Here is an 18,842-nt window from a genome sequence, read left to right on the forward strand (position 1 = left end):
AGTATTTTATATCCCTGACAGGTAGTAACTTCTTGATTTGTCAGTCTATTTGCACCAAAAACGGAATGCTAATGTTAGAACATTTAGGTAACCATCTGCTACTTAAAATGTCTTCAGAGCGAAGTTTTACATCAAAATCTTTTTTTAAAAAACTAAAATAAAGGCAGCAATCTCAATAGGCCTTGAATTGACATACCTGGAGGCCAAAATTTTCTATTTGTCTGGAGGCTAGGAATAGCACAGGTAATGTCAGCATGCAAACTTCCCACATACCCTCCATTGTGCCCCAAATATACCTTGGAGAGACCGCCTCTGGCATGACAATATAGTTTTTTCTTTATGTGCAACCAATCCTTTGCCTCTCTTGAGACTGACAGCTCTAACTGCTCAAGTGGTCAAGTAACTATGCTGATTATTTTCTTTTTATATAATATTATATATATATATATATATATATATATATATATATATATATATATATATATATAAATCCTGTGCAGTTTTGGATCACTACCAGTCCCTCTCGGTCACATCAGATACTTGTTTTACTTCTGATACCTGTGCAGAATGTCTCAGAATATCTTGCTCCAACTATATCCTGTGATTTGAGAGATAAAGGCATGCAAGGATTCCAGACCACAATTAATCAGTGCAGTGTTTGTTTAATGATAACATCAAGAAAATAAGATTGCAACACATTCTTTAGAGATATACATATGTTTTAAGAGCTCTTTCTTATTTTCAGGGGTCTGTACTGAAGCTTTCTGAATGTTATAAAGAGTGTTGTAACTTTTTCCATTTTTAAGTTAGACTTGGTTTCCTGTTAAACAATGACCTTAATGAAAGATATAATGTTTCATTTTGAAATCACCATGTTAACTTTCCAATTGCTTCTATTGTTTCTTACCAAATGTAAGTATTAAAGAACAGTTCCACAAATACAAAAACACTAACTTTCTCAGGGAATTTTGATCTTTCTAAAATGTATCTTTGCTAAGGTGAACAAAAAGTCTTTTAGCAGTTACAAGAATCTTAAGATACTAATGGTCAGATTTAATACGTTTGCTATGTTTTAGTGCAAGCAAGTAGTCTGTCAACTGAATGACACCAAAGACTGGTCGCAACTGTGCATTGGGATGGTGATAAAGCAAAGTCTCTCCTCTTCGATTTTGCACAATCAGAATGTATTTTGTTCTGTGCCCCATTTGTCTGATTCCCCTGACGTATATTAGGATTCCCAAATCCAAAGGATGAGGGAGGACTGTGTACTCCACCAGCAGGGAAACCCTGTGCCAGCTAATCACAAGCAACACATAGGGTCCATTGCCTTAACTTGGACAACAGTTGTAATGGCTGGTGGGAAGGCTTTCTGGTCAGGTAGCCCTTTATTCTGTTCTTTTTACTCAGTGTTCCATCAGAGTATGCTTGCTGTTCCCAGATTCACTTAAGGCCAAACACTGGCCGGTTTATAGGGGGTAGTTGATTATTTGGTTCTCAAATACTAAACAGCTTGGCATGGCATCTACAATCATTCTGGAAGAGGAGAGAGACAGAGCAATATGTCTTGTTTGTATTACAACATACATTAAATGAAGTTCACCTGGCAAGTTCTTCCTGAATGGAGACGGCAATCAACTACCCTCTACAAATTTAATATGCTGCTTCAGCTGTACTGCCAATTTAGAAAATGAATGAAAAAAGTGTTTAATTGATACTAAGAGAAGAATTTAAAAAGCAGAAGTACAAGAAATAATTAGATTGGTTCCTTTTTATTTAATACAGCAAATGTGATTATACTAAGAGTGACTATAAAATAAACATGAAGGGGGTTCCATGTTTATGGTCTCTCAGTGACTTTCATAGAAATTTTGCATAGTTTTTACAAATCAAACCATGGTTTGTCAAACTGTCAGCCCTGAAATTTCAAACTAGAATCTGAAAATCAAGCTCTGTTCTCTCTACCAGCATCTCCTACATCATTGCTAGTAGTAAGATTCTGCTGTCAGAATGTTGGTGACAATTGTACAAATGGTGAGGCAGAATAAAATCCAGTTCACTGTTCCACAGCCATATTGGCTCTTCAGCACGAGCACACTTTCTGTCAGAAAGAGAAATACCTGTGGCTCAAAGATAATATGCAGCATTATCATCTATAATTTGGCCCCAATCATAAGATGTGATGTGACCCTGCAACTCCCTTTAGTGGTCAGGATCTGGTGTATGGTGTTTGACTTTCAATATATTTTATTTGTACATAACATTCACATCAGTTCTATAGCTAGATACTGGCAGGTGGATTGCATAGTGTGTCTCATATTGGTGATAGTGCAACTCCATTTACAGGGAAATTGAGAGAAAATCTCAGATTGCTTGAGTGAATTGCAATGAACTTTCACTCCTTTTGAAGGCCATGACTAGACTAGAAAAATAATTTACATTGTAAAATGTGCTGGCTAACGCATTTTAACTAACATGATTTTTAACAGGACTTGACCTAATGGGCAAGTTGTGGTGAATTAAAAATCTATTTTCTAGTTATGATCAACTGCAGCTTCCCCACTAGGGAATTAGAGTAGCACCTAAAGGCTCCAACCAAGATCAAAGCCGCATTGTACCAGGTGCTATACAAACACAAAGCAGTAAAAAGCCCCTTCCCTAAAGACCTTACAATGTAATCTAAATAAACAAGACAGAGGAAGGAGTGAGCGACAGGAAGTATTGCTATTCTCATTTTATACATTGGGAACTGAGGCAGATTAAGGAATTTACACAAGGTTGCATAGAAAATCTGTGGCATAGCTTGGAACTGAACACAGTGGTCTCAGTCCAGTGCCTTTACTACAAGACCTTAACCCTCCTTGTGGTTATTTAAGCATACCTGGTAAGTACACAGATGGGCATTTGGAATGGCAAAGATATGCAAATATTTTTAATGTGCATAAAGATATGTGAGCTTGTTAAATATTTGATGATGGTGTTCTTTAAAGAATCTGATCCTTACCCAGAATGCCAATGAAAGCTCAGCTGTTATTATTAGGAAATTCTGACAGAAACTCAAGTGGGCCCTGAACAGAAACTGTCTAAGTTAATCAAAGGTAACTTTGACAAGAGCTGCATTGCTTGTACACCTGCTGTGCCAAAGCCACTCATATGAAGAAAGAGTGTAAGGCTCTTTCTGGTGCTATTAGAATAACTCCAATAACTTGCATTTGAATTCTTTATAATATTTGGAGTCTGGACCAATTGATGTAATCTGTGAAGGGGACTTGCCTAACTGATTGGTTGTGATCTGTAAATAAGGAGATACATAGGGTGACATTATAGGTCTCGCTGAAGGCAGAAGCCTGCTGTTGGCCATTATTACAAGCTTCCTCAAATAAACGATAACCTTGAAAATTCATGCAAGAGCTGCTCCTTTTTAGGGGCTCTGCCACAGCAGGTGTGCATTGTGGTGTCTCTTGTTAAACAAAGGATTACAGCAACTTGTTTTAAACAAAAACTAACCTTATAATTCCACTTCTCCAGTATTAGATATAATAAGCCTGTTCCCTCACTGAACATAACTGGTTACAAGACGCAAAAGACTAAGACTGAATCCTGTTGATATCTTTCACTATATCTTAGTCATTCTGGAATAACGCATTTTATCCCTATTGTCACTGCTGTGTCTACAGAGAGCAAGCCTTCATAGCATAATTGTAAAGAGTGGCATTATATTAATATGCAGGCATACCAAGAGCATCATTCCTCATTTGATAGCTATCTGTGTTGTTATATTTCATACAATTTTAAGACAGTCATACCTAGCTGTCAGGGTTGCAATGATAAATGGTGCTGCCGAATGGATAATCACACAATCCAGTTTGTATTATCAGTTTCTTGCAATCCTGTTCTAAAGGCATTTTCAGTAAAACAGGTTTTATTGTGTGATCATTTACAGCTAATATCATTTTGTTGATATCCTTCTTGTATCTTTCCCCGCATATTATGCTACTTGTATAATAAACATCAATGTTTATCTACTGTATTAATGCACTACAATTTTTAGATTTGATCCTACTTTTCATTACTTCTAGAGTACAACAGCGGACAACTTAAGCAGTGAAAAGGCAACTTTCAAAATGTTGTCTGCATCTCACCTCCATGCAGACTTCTCTTGATGTGATCAGGAGTTTATTTGCATATTATAAAGAAGATAAGTAAGGGTGAGGGGGATATTAACATGCATGGAACCAGAGGGTAGAAGTGCCAGCCAACATGGATTCCAGGCTTGTCAGGGCTCAGTATTCTGTTTCCAAAGTAGAAAGTAGCTTTGAACATATCTTAAATCTGGAAATATTCCAGACATTAGAAGGGAATGCTGACATTTTAGGCCTTTGAGATATGCCAGCATTCTAGTTTCCCTTTGATTTTTTACACCTACACCTCCTCCTACACTGGAGAGCCCAGAAGCATTTTCTTTATCCAGTTTCTCCTCCTTCAATTTAGGGATCAAAACTAAATGTCATTAATAATGATGCTATTCCTTATTGTTAGTCACAGATAAACACATGGGGCACATTGCTTAATTCTTAAAATCTTTATAATAACTCTACTTGGTCATTTAACACACAGGTTCTAAAACTATGGTCTGTACAGCTGGCTGATCACATGGTACTAGCACTCCTTGTTTCTAGAAGCTAAATTGCAACAGAAGACAGCTAAAATACATTCAATACTTTCCTAACGTTACTTTTCCACATAAGCAATGGTTAGAGTTGTGCTAGGGATGCTACAGGATTGCAAATGGGAAGTGAAGCGGTCTGGTGTTAGTCACAATTCCCTGTCTGGTTTGCTCCTGCAGCAGCTCAGCTATACACTGCCCCTTTCTCAGGGCAGATTTAAAATTTATAATCACAGAATATCAAGGTTGGAAGGGACCTCAGGAGATCATCTAGTCCAACCCGCTGCTCAAAGCAGGACCAATCCCCATTTTTTGCCCCAGATCAACTTAACAGCCCCCTCAAGGATTGAACTCACAACGCTGGGTTTAGCAGGCCAATGCTCAAACCACTGAGCTATCCCACACCCCTACATAAGATCTCATGTCACATCAAGCTAGGGGACTTATTTCCTTAGAATGACATAGCAAACAGCAATGAAACTATGGTGCCTTTCAAGGTGTGGTCTATTTTGATAGACTCCAGCTACACAACCAAACAGCCACAGTACAAGTGGTAGCATGCTCCCCTAATTCATGATAGGTACTTGAATTAGAACTACCTTCAAAGCCTGTAAGCCTCATAGGAATACCCGTTACCAGTCTTTTGTGATTTCTCTTTCTCTACTACACTATACTTGACCTTTTTAATGCCAAACTCAATGCAGACTGTTAGCTTATGTCAACTAATTGGAGTTATAAAGCTTAGTTTGGGACTGATAGAATAAAATCCTGTTGGAAAATCTGTGCAGTAAATTCAGGGGAATGTACAGTATGAAATGAAAAGCCTTATCTAGTACTTTTAATGGTACACTTTACATGCCAGGTAAATGAGCTACTGCCACAAATGATTTCATGTGTCAGCCAACCTAGCTTACTAACTATGAGAACATTCACAGAAAGATAAAAAAAAAGTAAAGCTCTTAAAAAAACAAAAACTATGTCCTGTCCTTAATACATTCTTACTCTTTCTTATGAGCACAGTGTTGCTGTTTTATGTGTAAGTACAACATGAACATACTCTGCCTGGTTTAAGATATAGCAAAAACACTCCTACATCTCAAAGCACAGGAACAGTTTCCCACATGAGAGTTCAATTTCTCCTTTTTATATGGCTCGGAATGCCTGAAGGGCCATCTGCTGGCTAGTTGAAGATAATTATTCCTTCATTAGCACCTGTTCCATTTGAAAATCCTTGGAACTTCTAGTATGTCCTGTTAGTGTGGGCTGTTCCTTTTCTGCCTGGCAGAGAGTAGGGAAGCTGACCCACTACTAGAAAATTACTTGCTTACCAAACTTTCAATTTGTGTTTAGTGATTTTAGGTCACAGGAACTTCATTTGTTACAAGAACCCCAGAGAGTGCCTAGCAGAATATATTCTTATTAGAGCTGTTGATTCCAGATTCAGGATATATACCTTTGACAAGTACACAGTAGAATGGTAAAAAGAAAAGAAGTACTTGTGGCACCTTAGAGACTAATAAATTTATTTGAGCATAAGCATAAGTAGTATGGTGTGTTTTCTATAATCAAACACAGAAATAAGTCTAAGCTACTCTGAAAAAAAATCTTTGGTATTTTTATTTAAAATTTTATTGGCAAAACAGAAGGATTACAAGGCATGAGGGATGATATTACAGAATAATAATTTGAAAGGCGAATGATGATAAACTACTTCAAACATATCTTTCCCTTTCAGACTCTGTGCCTTCTCCATTCCCAACTGAACATTTAAAGAATAATCATTTGGACCGTTAGAAACTTCTATTCCCAGATCCTTTTCCTATCCTTTCCTGTAAAGGAAAGAGAACTGGCTAAACTTTGGCCTCTGGATATGAAGGGGAAAAATTAGGCTGTGTCTACACTACACAGCTTTTAGTGACATGGCTGTCTCGCTACAGCTGTGCTCCTAAAAGCTGTGCAGTGTAGCCACTGTTTGCTGGCTCTCCTGCCAACAAAAAACTTCCACCCCCAATGAGCAGCGTTTGTGTTGTCGGCAGGAGAGTGCTCCTGCTGACAACGCCCTGTTCACGCTGGCACTTGTCACAGCAAAACTTTTGTCTTTCAGAGGGAGAGGGCTTAGCATCTCTGAAAGACAAAAGTTTTGTCATTCAATTGCCAGTGCAGACATAGCCTTCGGCTGGCTGGGGGAGTGTCAGCAAATCATTCTTGTAGTCACTTAGCATTGTGCTAGGGTCTGAAGGCAGGGCTACGCTAGAACTATTGGGCTACGTCTACACTTGTGAGTGTACACAGTTACTTGTCCATGTGTTGCTAGACTTGTACTCTGTACCCACACCAAGTATCCACATATGCTGTGCTGGGCATGGGTATACACTGTGCACTGGCATATTCCTTCATTCAAACTGCACCTTTTTGGTATATGACATTAGTGCCAACATTTCAGGAATGGTATCCCAGAGGCCTGTGCACCACAGGGGACACTCTAGTAACTGCCTTACTGCACGTTGGTGGAGCTGTTAGCCACCTTCATGCATTTGATGATGGCAGCTCCCTGCCATCTCTCCTTTCTGCCAAACTGCGTTGGAGATAAAGAGCAAGTCCATGATGATGTCATTCTGTTCCTGCTACTGTTCACTGGACAAATGTTCATGCAGCATGGTACCAGACACTGGACGGAATCGGTCTATAGAGAGCTGACCCGGGGGGGAATGAAAATCCACTTGGGTCCCATGGAGCAGATGTTTTGAATGCAGGGATCATGACAGTATGCCCAAAGGTGGACCACCATTTCTGGTCCTGGAGAATCAGCCTGGTGGGACCAGATCGTCTTGGAAACATGGAATGACAACCAATGGCTGCAGAAGTTCTGAATGAGGAAGCAGATAGTCATTGATTTGAGTGAGGAGCTTGCAGTGATTTTGTGCTGAGGTGAATGATAATGCATTGTAATGCCATCATTTAACAATGTTTTTGTTATGCTAAGTGCACTGTTCCAGGCTGGTTTATGGGGAGCACTTAAGCATTGTTAAAGTAGTTTTTAAAAAGTACTTTAGGGTTTTGGGAGGGAATTCACAAATTCCTTCCTCACAATGTTTTCTGGCAGCATTGCTCACAGCGCTTGTCAGGAGCCCTGCGTGATCATCATTCCCATGGTATGACTACTCTCCCATAGTTGTCAATAGTAATGGCTGTGTAACAGATTTATGTTACTTATTTGCTTGGGGCATTAGGTGATTTGGCTGTGGCCACAGGATTTTTAGGGAGGAGATGATGGAGCACATTACGTAACTGAGTTTTAAAGTTTTATTGATAAAATAATAAAATAACAGCGGAGAGTGATGGGTGCTCCCCACGTCACTCAGAGGAAGGAAGAAAGCGTTAGTGATCCAAGCCCTAATTTACTTTTATATTTATATTTATATTTGTATTATTTGAGCCTGGCCAGGCCTGGGTGTAATGTAAGAAGAAGAGGGGGAGAGGTGGACAGGAGTTCTGTCCTGTGCGCACAGGTCATTCAAGTCCCCTGCCAATCTCCAAATTGTTCCAGCTCTTAGGAGGGTTTTAAGTCCTGGGTTCCTTTGTGGGTGTTCCATTCCGCGACCTCTGTTCCTGGTGCTCTTTGTACCAGCCCAAACAGGCTTCCTGTGGTCTTCTCCGCTTTCTCAAAACACAATGGCTCCAGGGACAGGAAAGCTCTGCTACCCCCCCCCCCCCCCCACAACATACACAGAAACACACACACACAAGTCCTGCAGATGGTCTTTATAGTTACCAGTCTGTTGTAGCTCAAGTCAATCTAATAGCTTGAGCTTGAGTGAGGAGCTAGGCTCTTTCGGTCACGATCTGATGCTCCGAGGTTTTGCAGGACTGAACCCCGAGTTTCATGGCAAAACACCCAATCTTTATAGTTGTAAATTCCCATTTGAGTCCATGCATTTTGCAATGTCATCCTGTAATCATTAGTTCTTAAGTGGTGTTAATCTTGGGGGGGTTTGCTGTTATTATTTGATGGTTATTGTCAGGCTTCCCATTGTTATCTTCTATTTGTTGTCTTGGCTTTGGGGGTGCCTGCCTCACCTCTGAGGTCATCAATGCTACTAACATGTTTAGCCTCTGATACAATGGATATTTTCTGATTGTCTCCTGGTGTTTCCAAGTCTCTCACTTTTTTTTGACCATCTGGACGTGCATGCATTCCTCATTCACACAAACAGTCTCTCACAGAAACCTTCAAAGGTATACAGAATACACTGTAAATTAAGTGTTCAGAGTGGCAGCTGTGTTAGTCTGTATTCGCAAAAAGAAAAGGAGTACCTGTGGCACCTTAGAGACTAACCAATTTATTTGAGCATAAGCTTTCGTGAGCTACAGCTCACTTCATCTGATGCAATCGATGAAGTGAGCTGTAGCTCACGAAAGCTTATGCTCAAATAAATTGGTTAGTCTCTAAGGTGCCACAAGTACTCCTTTTCTTATTGTAAATTAAGTCTTGCTAAATCTTATAACTAAAACAATTCACATTGGGCCTCAACATTTCTCTAATCCATTTATCATAGACACAATACAAAATCTTGTCTTTTACTAACTAAATTTTATAACAGGTCCTAATTGTAATGCATATGAGAAACAGGATCCCAGTCTCAGACAGTCATTCCTTTCTTTTATTCAAAAAGGGTGGCTGGCAGAATGAAATCAAAGTTTACATCAATTCTTATAGTACAATTATAAAATCCTGGTTCTACACCTGCAATGCTTGCAATAGCATTAGCAATATACAGTGCTAATCTGCCTTCCCAAAAAAACCCTGAGGGTGGGTCCGTGGGGGTGTAACAGCTGGGCGGGGGGAAAGAGGTCATAAATGCACTGATCATTGTCAGATATCTTCAATGTTATTTTACTTTTGTTTCTTTTCTCTTTATTGTTATGTAAATTATTAAGAAAGACAGAAATTTCAGTTAAATTCTTCTCTGTTTTTCAATGTGGTGCTTAGGACAACAATAGTTATTTTACAGTTTACTTCATTGTCAAGAAACCTTTAAAATAGCAAATTCATTGGCAGGAGGAGAGTTTGTGGAATGAAAGTGTTTGCATTTCCACGGCACCAGACTTTTAATAAATCACAGTCATGCGCTGTGAATTCTGCTACCCCATCCCAAAACTCTGGGAAGTATCATGTTGATCATACTTGGAAGACAAGGTACACCCAAGTGAAGTGAACAGTAACTTTTATTTATATATATTGAACCTAGATCAAAAACGGTGTTTGACAGGAACAAATGAACCCCAAAAAAAAGTTTGTAGCGAAGTGGGCAAACAACCATCTCCTTGCTCTTCCCCTCCCCCTCGCCCTGCCAAGGGGATGGTGGTGGTGGGGGGAGACTGTGGATTATTGTACGGGAAGACAAATCGGGGACATCTACTGCATGGAATTTGGGGGCTGAGCAAAGGCTGAACTACAGCGATAGCATGGGGCTCATCACCTCCCTCCTTCATACTCTGAGGAGATGATGGGTTTTGGGTGCTGCAGAGTATGTTGTTCCAAGCATCCAGCATGCTCCTGTGTGGTGGGAGGTGGGGAGTGGGAATTCACTGCCTCAGCAGCAGTGTGGACAGCAGCTGGAAGAGGAAGAAAAGGGGGAGGAGGAAGAGATGTTGCCCATTCTGAAGAGGAGCAGCGGCGATGGCAGTGGGTGGGCCCCAAAAGTGTTCCACCACCCAGTTGGACTGGGGATTACATGAGTGCATGGTCCTGTTCCCTTTGTGCATGCTCCCATTCCCTGTGGGCACACTCCCATTGCCTGTGCTGTCTCTCCATTTGCAGAAATGCCTCATCCTCCCTAACAACCCAATCCTGCTTTTCCCAAAGAAACTCCAGCTGCTCTTGATTCTTTCTGTCTATGCCAACAAGCATGTTCTCCAGAGTCCATCAGCATCTTCCTCTGTTACCTCTGATTTGCTGCTCCTGTCCTCTGAGATGAATGTGTTCCCTCCCGGCATCGGAATGCCCTGCCAAGTCAAACGCAAGGCTAGCTTTATATTTTATTTCTTCTTTGCAGGAACCTAAAAAATCATGCCACCTAACATAACAGTGCAGCCAAAGGCCACAAGATGGATACTTTTTGGCATCCCATGAACGCAGCTGTTACAGCCCTCTTCTTTCAGACTACTTTTGCTGTCCACAAGGAAGGCGCCGAAGCTAAAAATGGTAAGATACAGTATATTAAAATGTTGTAATGTGTACAATGACTCCAGGGGTCAGCTGGGGTGTGTTACAGTTAGGGTGACCAGACATCCCAATATTATCGGGACAGTCCCGATTTTAGAAAATTTGCCCTGTGTCCCAACCTTACATCCGTCTGGAAGCCCTTTGTCCCAATATTGAGACCGTCTGGACCGCAGCCATAGTGTCACTGCTCACCGCTTCCTGGGGCAGCTCCCGGCCCCCCACCCACCAGCAGGAGCACCATGTGCTGCAGGGGCGGGGCTTGCAGATGCCAGGAGTGGGCAGAGAACCTTCTGCCCCCCCACCCCACCCCACCCGACCTGTGACCCTCGGAGCCAGACGGACCTGCCTGCCAGATGCTTCCCAGGATGGGAGCCGCTCCATGTAAGCACCGCCGGGACTCCCCACCTCGCCCCCTGGCAGGTTCCTCTGGCTCTTCGGGTGGGAGGGCTCTGCGTGCTGCCAGCACCTGCAAGCCCCATTCTGTGGCTCCGGCAGCTCCCATTGGTGCTTTTCCCAGCCAATGGGAGCCATGGAGCTCGCGCTTGTAGTGAGTGCAGCATGTGGACAGTCTGGAGACTCCCCTCACCGCTCTCACCCTAGGAGCCAGAGACCTCCCAGCAGGGCTGGTGAGTGCGGCCAGGGAAGGGGGCAGGGTGTGATGGTGACTGTCTGGGAGGTGTGTGGAGGGTGCTGAGTAGTAGGGGAGGTTTGTGTGTTTTGGGGTTCTAGGCAGTGGGGGTGTGCTGGGGGGTGCTGGGCAGTGGGGGAGATCTGTGTGTGTCAGGACACTGGGGGTCTGTGTGGGGCATTGTGTAGCTGTGGTGGTGGGGCTGTGGAGAAGAGCACTGGGAGAGAGGAAGGGAGGGAGGGGAAATCTGTGTGCATTGGGAAACTAGCAAGTGGGGGTTCTGTGGGGGATGCTGGGCAGCTGTGGTGGGGCTGTGGGCAGAGGGCGCTGAGCAGGGTGTGTGTGCACAGCACTGTGCATTTGTGGTGGAAGCGTTGTGGGGGGCTCTGGGCATAGTGGATCCAGGGGGTGCTGGACAGGGGAGCTGTGTGGCGCAGCATGGGCCCACCCCCACGTGTCCCCTCTCATGGCTCCGATTGGGGCTGTGCACCGTTGTCTGTCTCCTTTCCCTCTCCCCCCCGCCCAGTGTGTCCTGATATTTCACTCTTGTGATCTGGTCACCCTAGTTACAGTTCCTTTAGGGAAGTGTTACTAGTTGTCCTTTTCTTCTTCTTCGAAGGGTAGAGAACGTAGCTGTTCTGAAAATATCAGACTGGAAAAGAGAAGAGGCTTTCTAGGCCTGTGGAGGATATACAGCCATCATTGCCAGATAAATATTTTGCTAATGGCGACTCCTCTACATAATGCTAAGTGGAGGGTTTGGTGAGCTATGAAGGTGGACCAAGCACATTTGCCCTGCCTTAAAACCCAAAGAACCAGCTTGAATTTCTGCTACTCCAAAAAGTTGCTGAATTATGCTTATGGGGAGGGGGTGCAATTTGAGAAGAATCCCAGCCACATGCCCACAACATGCATTCAAAATAACAAATGCATTTTTTAAAAAACAAGTTTCCCATTTTTTAAAAATTGAAAATGATAGAGAACATCAGTACAACTGGTGAGTGGAGAACAGAATTAGTTATTAAGTACCGAGAACTCAAAACTAGGATATGTGCTTGCTTACTAAAACACATTTCTCTCTCTGAAAAACACACTGAAAACAGTGCAGTTCATATGACAGTGTCCCTAGAGAAGCTTCTCTGCATCTCAGAGGTACTGTAGCACAAACACAATGTGATATGACAGCTGCTGGAATAAATAGTCAAATTAAACAAGAATAAATTGCATAAATAAGTACATGTACTGTAAGCAAGTGCAGTCTGTCTAAGATCTGCAGTAAGTGCTGTATGTTCTTTTTATTTTCCAATTAATTTAATTAATTTGCACATATATTGTGCAATAGCTGAGACCATTTCTTTTGTGGCTGGCTGTTCTTTCTTTATGAAAGGAGTCTGCATACACAGGAGAGTAAAAGGCATGATAAATTGCAAATATAAACAAACATAATGTGGTGTCCAATCATGTGGATTAGCAAAATAAAGGCAGATGGCAACAAATTATATCTAACACTTCTTTATTGTAAGCAATTCACTGTCATTAAGTGATGGGCAAATCTCCAAGGTTCAGAGGGAGTCATAGAATCATAGAATATCAGGGGTTGGAAGGGACCTCAGGAGGTCCTCTAGAGCCTGGTACAAGGGTTTGTGTCTCATTCCCTGGATTGGCAAAGGCTAGAAACAAAACCGTGCACTCAGAAAAGTTTATCCTGAGTCAGTCTACATCAATCACTGTGGCTGAGGACTGGCACTGGTGAATTCTGAAAGGAGTCCCATATAGCTCTCCTCCACCAAAGCACAATGTAGGCCTTTAATAGATTGGAGAGTTGGGCCACCCTCCAACTGAGGATTAGATAGAGGAAAGGTATTCTTCACCCAGGGTACCCCCCAAAAGTTTAGGAGTGATAATTTCAACACTGATTAGAGGATCTGGACATTCAATTCCCATTCATTGCTAATGAGAGCTGGCAGTCACATCCCTTAGGTAGCTTTGAAAATCTCACTCTAGCGTTCATTTCAGATATTTATCCTTGAAATCCACCCGATCAAGCTCTCCGGAGCTTTCCCGTCTCTGCCAAGCACTCTCAGACACTCTTGCTAATTGGAGCTTCCTTAACATAGTTGCCCATTACAGTTGCAGTGCCACCTCAGTCCTTCATAATTACAAGTTAGTTCCAATTTTAAAATGTATGTTAGACACAACAGCCCAAATTCTCAGCCACTGTCAATAGGTGGAACTCCACATGAACTGTACGCATGTGTACCAGCTGAGGATGGGATCAGGAAGACAAAAAAACAAGGCAAAAACAAACTCCAAAATACCTTACTCTGTCACATATTTCTATCGTTTGTGTGAATCTGAAGCCCTGTGAAAATAGGCCAAAGATCTGATATAATTTTGGCCCCAAAAATCACAAGATCCAAAAAATATACAAGCAGAGCCAAAAGTACTTTGTCTATTGAAAACTAAGAATGGCTGCAGTTGGTAATTTCCAAAAGCCAAGTACTGTCCCAAATATGATTGAGAGAGCAACCTGGTTACTAACCAATGGACAAAGCTGATTTTACCTTCAGGGTTTCCTCTTTAGTTATAACTAAAATTATTAGAAGGAGATTTTTTTTAAGGTTCATGTTATTAAATTCCATGGGCCAGATCGTTTTGGGTCCATGACTGCGCATGGAGAGAAGAGAATTCAAAGGCACAGATCTGTAAAGGTACTTAGGCCGGATTTAGATGCATAAGTTCCATTTTTAGGCATCACAGTGATCCACAAAACCCCTGCTCAGCTTCTGCCTTGACCCTGTAGGTGCATAAATTCAATCAGTGCCTACATTTTGCAATAAAAGTTCCCTATGTGCATAACTTTCTGCCTCTGGGCATACAGGGAGACTTTGGCAAACCAGTAAAGTGCCTGAAACCACTATGGTTTATTGCTAAAAGCAGCCAAGTCAGCAGGCTGTAAATTAGCCAAGTCAGCAGGCTTAACTTAACCAAGGCAGGAGGGGAGGGGGGTTTTGGGGTGCCACAGAAAGGGCAGCTTGACCCCGCATCCTTCCTGATAAGAATTGTGTTGAAGTTGCTGATACATGCATCTTAGAAGAGTAGGACGTGCCTCAAGAATGTCTATTGGGGCCTCAAGGCTGCAAATTCTGGAAAAACCCACACCTGGTTAATCGATAATCAGAAGGAACCTCTTGCTTGCCTGTTGGAACTGCTTGCTTAACAAGTTTTCTTTAAGGGACATGTCATTCTATTACTAATGTACAAATAAGGGGGGAAAGTTTGGGGTGGTTGGTCTCTTTAGGACTGGACTCTCCCTCTGGATGCATCTTGTGTTCCCCACTAGCAGACGGGCTGCTGCTGTGCCACTTGAGAGCCACACTCAACTTTGGTAATTATTGAGGGTTGGGGGTGTTTTACTAACCTGTTACAGACATGTGGGTAAGTGCTTGAGACTAAATAAAGTTTAGCTTTACGTGAAAGCACTCGTGTTGTCCTGTTTGTGCCAGCCATCTATCGGTCGGACGGCCGTGTCTCCCCTGATTTGTTTCCTGACACCACCTCACACAGAGTAACAGATACCAAGAGTTTTGGGTTGAAAGAACCCCGGGTAACATGGGCATGCTCATTGCCGCCTCTCTCTAGGCATCCCATATAATCCCCAGATTGATTCACCTACCTTGTCTGCAGGACCAGATCTGGTAGATCTGCTCAGAGGCTGCCTCCACACAAAATGGCCTGGAGGAGGAGGTGTTCACAGCCCACCCTTATAACTATATGTGGTTAGCACACTCATCCAGGACACGGGAAACCCCAGATTCTAGTCCTCCCTCTGCCTGATGAGGCAAAGGGATTTGAACAGGGGCTCAGGGATATTCTGATGTGGGGCTTCCTCAGTCTGTCCTGTTGAAGCTGTTCCCCTTTAATTAATGAAACAATTGAATAATTACACAGCAAGTGGGCCAGAGAAAGTGTGAGTATTGCAACATGTAAGTACCTTGGTGGATTGGGGCCAAAGAGCCTTCACTCCTCTCAGACACCATATACAAGAGCCAAAGATATGAGGAGTCCCCGTATTTTAAAGAGTGCAAGGATTGCTCCTCTGTGGCCTCAGGAACACATCACCCCTAAAGGTGTAGGGGGCATTACTCAGTGTAATTTTCTAGTGAAGAGAAACCCTCTGATGCTTTTTCAGTGACATCACTGAGGTTCAGATGTGTTTAGGGCCCTTCATACCTGAAAGGAGGCAAGAAGGTGAGTGAGCAAATGTCTTTTACACCCTGCTCCGAAAGAAAGTGCCACATGTTGTACAAGGTCAGTACTCACACCCTTTGTAGGCTTTGGATTTATTTGCAAAGAAACTAATAATATGACAAATTCTAGCCCAACCCTTCTCCCCAGGTTTTTCCTGAAGACGCCTACCTAGGACCCTCTGCCCACAGAGCCAATCCAACCTCCTCTGAAGACATGGTAGAGTTAACAAGCTGTATGTGCTGCTGTGGATCATCAGGAACCTATTAAAAGAGTTCCCCAAAGGGTTCCAATCCTTGTTGACAGGGGAGGTCAAAAGAAGAGTCCTGCCACCCACTTAGGTAGCATTTGGCCTATTGAGAGTAAATCTAGAGAGACAATAATGAAACAGAAACATTAGTTTGTATTGCATCTTCTTTTTGCCTACAAAATGTATGACGTATCCTTGGACTATTGGAGTATTCTCCTGTCCTGGATCAATGGCTGTCTTTAATGTAAGACCTTTTATCAATGGATTATAATCAGAAGCAGAGTAGCTTTTTTGGAGAAGGACTTTTTAGAGGAAAAGTGGTTTCCATTATTGACTTTCTTTGAATATAAATGATTAATTACTAGGTCATCTAACCCTCAGGAGGGATACAGTTTATTGACCATTACTCTGCTTCTTCATATTCAGTATTTTATTTTGTGTTGTAATGTTTGTGTGTCAATAAATACATTTCTAAAAATCAGTATACAGTACACAGTTTCATTTATCTTTCTCTAAATTCTTTTACCAGTGACAGCTGACATGATGCTTAACACAACATGTTTTTGTCTATGCTGACTGTAAAGATGATGTTAACATTGTGCTAGTTAACATAACTTCTCAAAGTCATATTTTAACTTGATGTAAGTTTCAAGTGAAGACAAACCCAGAGAGGCCACACACAGGGATTCCACAATTCTGCATGCCATAAAACTGTGCTCCACAGTGCAAAGTGAGAGTTTGGGGCATACTTGGAATAGGCGACAATTATACAATTCCATAGGTCTAAAGCCCTCTGGTATTCAGAGCCACAGCTGCTACCACCCCCCAAGAGCCACAGCAGTGACAGAAGAGCAGCTATATGACTTATCTCCATCAAACAACAATGTTGTTGGAGCAAATTTCTTCTCCTTCAATCTAACTTAGATCCTCTGCAGAAAGCCCAATGGTATGACCTATTCATGGAGAAAGGTTCAGCAGTATTCGACCCCAACAACAATTTTTTGTATCTAGAGATTGTAAAGTCTAAGCATGTCCCACGTTGTTTTGCAGATAACTCCCAGAAATTATAGACCATGGTACATGATCAAAGAAAGTAATAGGATAATGGGATCAACCTGGAATATACTTATATTAGACAGACACCTGAAATAATTTTATACATTAAGAAACAATCTCTTTGCCTCAGGTAGTTGTTTATTGTAGGATTCATGTACTGCTTCCAGGATATATACCCCTTCCTCTTCTTTAAGAGTGCTATTCATGTCTTCTGACTCAGAAAAAAATCGTGATTGGTTACAGAAGCCAATAGAAATGTTTTGTTAGCTTTCAGTCATTACCAATGTTTCCACGCATGTATGGTTTTTAAATGTCATCTTTTAAAAAATAAATCTTTATTGACAAATAACAGAATGTTTCTTCATTCTGAATGTTAAAATCTGTATTGCATAATCATAATAGTATCATTGTGAATCAAGTCCCTATGGTGACTGACCCCCTTCCTTTCTATTGTAAATATATTGGGAATGCTGCTCCCAGCAGAAAATTTGGATCTCTTGCCTGGGTCTTGATAAAATAAGTGAGGGTAGTTACAGTTATTTTAATATTGTTCTCCATTTTCTTGGTGCTGTGCACAAATGGATTTTTGCACACCTTCAGAGGGGCAACTGAAGGGGGAGGAAATCTCCTCTATATTACTGTACAATACATTTGTTACTTTAATAGTTCCAGCATTTTATTGTTCTATTTACATCAAGTTATTCGCTGAGTGTCCTTCCTTACATAATGTTCTAATTGGGAAGCTCAGAAATATAACAGGAAGTGTCAGAGATTTTAGGCATCCTTTTTTTTCTTATTATGACATAAATTTCAAGTGCTATACTGGGGATTTTTTTGGCCATGAAAACTAAAAAGGAAAAGGTCCAATGTCATTTAAAAAAGAGAATTAGTTTAAGGTCATAAGTAAACGTGTGTAACCAGTGTAACACTGATAACTTTAGGAGGACTTTCTTTCCTACAAAAGAAACCCTTCTCATCATAATGAGGAGAGGTTTGTTCATATATCCAGGGAACTTTTAAGAGATTGAATTAATTGTGTAATATTCAACTTTACTATACTTATACTGTTAATAAAGGCCTTGATTTCAATTACAAAGGGGCAATTTTCAAAGGAAAGGCAAAATATTTCACAAAGGCTACCACATATTTTGAAACCTTTGGCTTACTGAGTTGGTATCCAGATTACTTATCTCAGATTCTTTGTTTCCGCTCATCCATTTCATTGGAATATATGAGTCTGATCCAAAGTCCACTTATGCCAATAAGACTCTTGCCTGATCAGAGTTTTAATGTTATGTTATATTCCAATCTTTCTTTTTCATCTTTCAACCATCTTTTCCATTATGGCTGTTAAGTTGGCAATGATCTCCACTGTATTTTACTCTCTTACCAAGTTCTGAGTCAGCATTTCTTCAACAACTTCCTCTGCACTTTGACCTTCATCTTTCCATCCTTTTTCTCAGTTTTTGAGATGAGCAACTTCTATTGGTTCAACATTCTGGAAAAAAATCTTTACAAAATTGATCAACCACTAGAAAATTGTATATTAAATATCTTGCTGGTTTTTTGCTTGTTTACAGATGTAAAAACAGGCAGGACAGCAGCTCACATTGCATAGATCAGCCCCATATTTTTACCATATAAAACTGATTTTAATGATTTCACACTTAGTATCTGAACTATTACAATGGTGGTGGTTAGAAAATCCTTCCTTTAGTGTAATGCAGGTCAATGACAACAGTGTCAGGAGTCATGGGATATTATTTGCTTT

Source organism: Caretta caretta, chromosome 4, assembly GCF_965140235.1.
Source record: "Caretta caretta isolate rCarCar2 chromosome 4, rCarCar1.hap1, whole genome shotgun sequence".
Classification (NCBI taxonomy): domain Eukaryota; kingdom Metazoa; phylum Chordata; order Testudines; family Cheloniidae; genus Caretta; species Caretta caretta.